Source organism: Mytilus galloprovincialis, chromosome 5 (assembly GCF_965363235.1).
Source record: "Mytilus galloprovincialis chromosome 5, xbMytGall1.hap1.1, whole genome shotgun sequence".
Lineage (NCBI taxonomy): Eukaryota > Metazoa > Mollusca > Bivalvia > Mytilida > Mytilidae > Mytilus > Mytilus galloprovincialis.
Genome location: NC_134842.1, coordinates 31,038,205 through 31,043,897, shown reverse-complemented (window position 1 = coordinate 31,043,897; position 5,693 = coordinate 31,038,205). Strand labels below are relative to the sequence as shown.

At 31.4% G+C, this 5,693-nt stretch overlaps 1 long non-coding RNA gene across 1 annotated transcript; it reads right to left on the bottom strand.

The window, feature by feature from the left end:
- Positions 1-3,993: 3,993 nt before the first annotated feature.
- LOC143075593 (uncharacterized) lies at positions 3,994-5,617 on the bottom strand. The gene is made up of 2 exons (XR_012978359.1): positions 5,090-5,617; positions 3,994-4,993 (listed from the first exon to the last, which is right to left on the bottom strand). It is a non-coding gene; the product is annotated as an uncharacterized LOC143075593 (long non-coding RNA).
- Positions 5,618-5,693: the final 76 nt, after the last annotated feature.

The window sequence follows — 5,693 nt, the reverse complement described above, 5'->3', positions numbered from 1 at the left end:
AGTTTTCTATGTAGCGTAATATGGATTTGTTCTTCTTTTCGTCGTTATTCGTTTTTTATCATGGCGTTGTCAGTTTATCTTCGAAGTTTGAATTTTGAATGTTTGTTTTTTGTTTTGTTTTTCTTCTGCCCCTTTTTTACTAATTAATGTATTTAAGGTAAATATCTTTGAGAAAAACATTTATTTCAATAAAACAATTATATACAGCTATACTACTACAATAACGAGGTCCAATTTGTTAGCCGGCATGATGTAAAACCAACGAATCAAAGAATTCAAATTTATATATAACTAATATAGGACAATGGTGTTAAAAATGACACCATTCAAGGCCCTTTTGTTTCCACATAATTGATATTACTAATAGTTATCAAGTTCTGGATCGAATCCGTTACGAAACCGATAGTACCTGTTACATAATCTGTACGTTCCAACTCATGCGCACTATCAAACAATGTAATTATACAGGGATTGACACTACTAAATTCAATCATTGACAAAAAATATATCTACAAGTAGTTTCCGGCTGTAGCAAGAAAACCAGGACGTATTCAAACAAAGATTATGAAAGCAGAGAAAACTGCGCCTTATAATCAGCACGACTATTTCAAATGACAATACGAATACTAAAAGTCCAGGCTGAAAATAAGGCGTAGGTACTTTAATTCAGTCACAGACTAGCGGTGTGTTCTCGTATGTGGTAAGACTATACCTCGTGTACATTGTTTACTAGAATCAATTGATGCAGGCAGAGCAATTTTCGGTTTAGCACTTACATTGTAGGCAGTTTATAACTCTCTTGAAGCTTTCGAAAATTGTCTCTCTCAATTGTGTACCCATAAATAAGTAAGCAAAGAAATTACAAAAGAATCCAATGGTGATACTCAATTGTTGATATGGATAAAGCAAGTCGAAGAAGTCTCCTATAAACTTATCTATCTGTTCATCCGTCGCAAAATGAAAAGTTAAAGTCATTATTGATATAACTTCAGATACAGTACAGATAACAGAGATAACAACAACAATGACAGCTGATCTACGATTTCTTTTCTGTACTTCTTGGCTGTCAACCCACTTAAGGTTTTCTCTTAATAGCGTAAGTTTACACGCAATGTAGAAGGAACAGACAACCATTAAGATGCAAGAAGAAATATAAGATATGTTAATCAAAAGGTATGTGTAACTTTCTATTTCTAAAATATCTAAACGTTCATAATCTATGCAAAGTATACCATCTATATTCAAAGATAAATTCAAATGACATATGATCAATACTGTATTCAAAATAAATGAATATCCAAACAAGACTATTGAGGTGTACACACAGACTTGATTGGTTATATGTATTTTACTCCATATTGGAAACAGCATTGAAACAGCTCTCTGGACACATAAGGCTGTTGTGATAAAAATTGATGCCATGTGAAATATATTGCTTATTTCAAAGCTTTCTGTCCATAAAATAAACGTTACATAGTCATAACTTAACCATAACCATGAATTATAATGTGGAGAAAATGTTATCTGGCGATCATACAACAAATATGGTATTGTCATAGGAGTGCATACAAAAACTGCAGTAAGCATGTCGGTCAAAGCAATTGCAGATAACATTATTACCATCGGTGATCGGTTTTTTGTCTGTAGAAAGACGAACATAACATACGTATTAACCACTATGATTACAATTGATAGCACAGAGCCTGCAATTGCGGCGGGTTTTGGGGGAAGGACAAGAAAATTATCATCGTACCTCTCTCCATAACACGGAATACGGAAATCTAAACATTTATATATCCGATGAAATTCATTAATGTTAGATGGACTGACAAGAAAGTCCTGATGTTCTATGTCTATGTGTCCGTACAAAGCAACAAAGTCGACAAAATTGTCTACACATTTATCATCTTCAAAGCTAAACATTACTGGTGATTCTCCAATGGACGTTATGCCATCTTTTGATAGGCCTTTTTCCACATACACATTAACATGAAATATATGTTCTTTTGCCAATGTTACACATTGTACACAATCTGTCCAATTAGTAAGAAAGTAATGTATTTCTTCATTGCTTATTTTGGCAATTCCTTTGGTGGATAAAAATAGTTTAAAGTCATCAATACACTGTTTGTCAACAAATGTAATACCAATATCCTCAAATAACGGAATAATACCGTCATCTATGAAAGTTACGTTATAAGTATCATTGACAGAATCGAATAACTTTGAGATATGAATATTTCTCTTACATGTTTCATTTTCTAGCACTTCATAGATATTAGAAAAATCTATGAACACACCGGAACAAGTTCTATCAATAATGTTTATGATATAGAGATCATTTGTATGATGAAGGACAAATGATAGTCCAGTGTTTCCGAGGGGATGTACACTTAGATCATCAGAATAAACTGAAACCTCACCAATATTGTCCACGTCAATGGAAACGGTTCTAGGAGCAGAAGAGTTGTCCTGCGATTTGATCATTGGCAGAGTACTCAATATACAAAATGTTAAGTAAATCATGATGAGTGATCTTTTTGAAATTAGTGTCTACAAAAATTCACAAAAATGCTGAACAATGAGAAAAATTCACAACGGAAATTCCCTTATCAAATGGAAAAATCAAATGAAAAAACACATCAAACGAATGGACAACAACGGTCATATTCCTGACTTGGTACAGGCATTTTCAAATGTAGAAAATGGTGGATTGGACCTGGTTTTATAGTGCTTAAGTTCGCAAAAGCATATAAACATGTTTTTAAAGATCGTATTTTTCCTCGTCATTAAAATATCATTAGAAAAATATCAAAAAAGAGTTGTAAACCAGAAATGGGAATACTTTTAATTTGATGTTAATGAAAACTAATTAGGAGATTGAAAAACGTATTTCATATCTCATTTAAATGATTGCTTTGAGTTATGTTTTGACATTAAGAATTGCAATTATAAGTTGAAGCTACAAAGACATGGTAGTAAATATTTATGCTGGTATTAATTATCTTAGATAAACGTATCTTTGTATCTTTATGCATACTTGCCTTTAAATATTCAACGTTTGAGCGTGGCTGAAAAATGTAAAAAGGGATTTTGACGCAGTATTGTTTTAATCTTTTACAGAACTGAGTCATTACTGCTGCTGATGGATTCTCAGTTCCCGACCGTATCATCATCAAACTTGTCAGTACTTTGGCATTGACACAATTTATAACAAACCTGTTTTACATTGTCAATTGACTAGACCATGAGCACGAGGGGTCAAACTGATATGAACTGATAGTAATGCAACTTAAAAGAAAATATTATTGTTCTTTCAAAAGTACTTCCTTTCAAACTGACTAAAAAAGGATTGACCCATCCTCCTCTGCTGTTTCTACCTCCAGTAAAGCAATACACTATCTCACTTTCCAAGTCTTTCATTGCAGGCAAAACAGAAGTCTTCCGCCTCCAGTTGCATTGACCCACTGGTTGTAAAAACACACCAAAGATACCAGGCTTGTAATGTGGCACCTCAGACACACATTTCATCTACACTACCATCAGCATTCCTATTTGACTGGATCAAATATCCTTTATTTGACAATTTTGGATACTGTAAACCAACTTATTTTAGCAGATACTGTATTTGCTGATTAGCCTTTTCTAACCCATTTTGTGGCGATTTAATTTAGCGATTTTCAAATTAACTTGATGTAGTTAAGTGGTGAAAATCCATTTCTTACCTATTTCAAGGATTTATATTCAAGATATTTTTCTACTTCAAAAGCTGCAAAATTAGTTGGTTTACAGTATTCATCATTTCAAAGAGCCATAATTGTACAATGTCAAAATTATCTATCTATTCCACATCCATCTTTTACAGCTGGTACAGAAAGAAACACTCTCTCCAACTAGGTCAAATTATAGGTTACCTAAGAAGATGAATGTACTATAATCATAAGGTTTATCTCACCTTATAGCATCTAAAACATGAATAAAACAAATAAAAAATATGATTTACTTATCTTTTATTACAAATATAAGAATTCAGCACTAAAAACTATTTACTCAGATCTTAAGCACTAAAAGAACTACATTTTCTGCACATATAATACTAATTTTACATCTCTTTAAAATACTTATGATGTCAAACAAAATACATTAAAACAATAAATACTGAAAAATGCCAGATCTACAATAACTATATGACAAACAATAAAACAAGTGGAAAAATGTGAAAAAAATCACTTAGATTACTGTTTATAAAGTAGTCAATTTGGAAATAAATTGTTTTTAAATAACAAACTAAACATCTCATTTGCTAATGTAAATAATGACAATGTGTTCAACATTCAACTATGGTGTGTAAAAGAAATATTTTTCAACAAAAGTGGACAGAAAACTCTCAGATTAAGAAAGTAGTAGCATTTTCAAACTCACCCTTACGTTTAATAAGAACTTTGCTTTTTTTAATTCTTCAAAAACTAGCATTTTTAACTAACAAAATATGTTTCAACTAAAGTAGATGACTCATCAAAACTATCCATACAACAAATTAAAAAAAAAATGTTCAGAGGTGGTCTTTTAGCATTGATAATTCATTCATACAATTCTTTGGACAAAACATAAACAGAAAGTCTAATATGGAAATGTTAATGTAACATTTTACATCAGATATTAGATACAACCTTAAAAAATTCTACACTGAAGAAATGACTATCAACATGAGAATCTAGTCAAAAAAGCAAATTTAGACAAATTTGCCTTATTTAAAATCTTCTGTTAGAAAAAAATTCTCAACTCCGAAGAATAAGGCAATTAACTAGTGTTCCAATTTGAGGCTAATGTGCAAATGTATATAATTTTGACTAAATCAGTATGCAACGGTTTTTATTAGTTTATTTTAGATACAAAAAGGTATTCTTAACATTACAGATACTTTGTGGTATTCATTTTCAATCAAAATGGCTTACATATACCTGGTATTCCTTTTGACAAGAAATGAATGTACCTGGTATTCCTTTTGACAAGAAATGAATGTACCTGGTATTCCTTTTGACAAGAAATGAATGTACCTGGTATTCCTTTTGACAAGAAATGAATGTACTGTGGATTCATGGATTTGTTGGATATCAATTTCATGGATTTTGTGGGAATGACAAATTTCCAGTACACTTGTATGCAAAATTCTTCAAAACAAATTAATGAAATATCCAGGAACATGCAAGTTTTCTTTAATCCATGAAAATTGTTACCCACGAAAATGTGTACCAACGAAAATAAATGAATCCACTGTATTTTGACAACAGACAAGGGTAAAAAAAATAAGGCATTAAAGATAACATTTACAACCAAAAAAAAAATAGATAGTACAACAAACCACACAAATGCCACTGAAACCTGTCTACTCTGAGAAAATAGAGGCATAAACAATGGCAGTGTCCATAAATACCTAAATATAATCTATGCTGATTAATATTCATCAGTGACCAATTTAAGTTGATTTGATGGGTTAAGATAAATCACAAATTTGAATGTTCAGTGAAGTGCAAATTATCTATCAATAGGATTGTATGCAGACTTTGGTAAACCAAGAAATCAACTAAACACTAATATACTATTTCCCTAAATCCACAAAATCCACAAAATGTGGAACCCACGAAAATAAATGAATCAACAGCAATTTACATTATATATCTATCCTAAAGAAT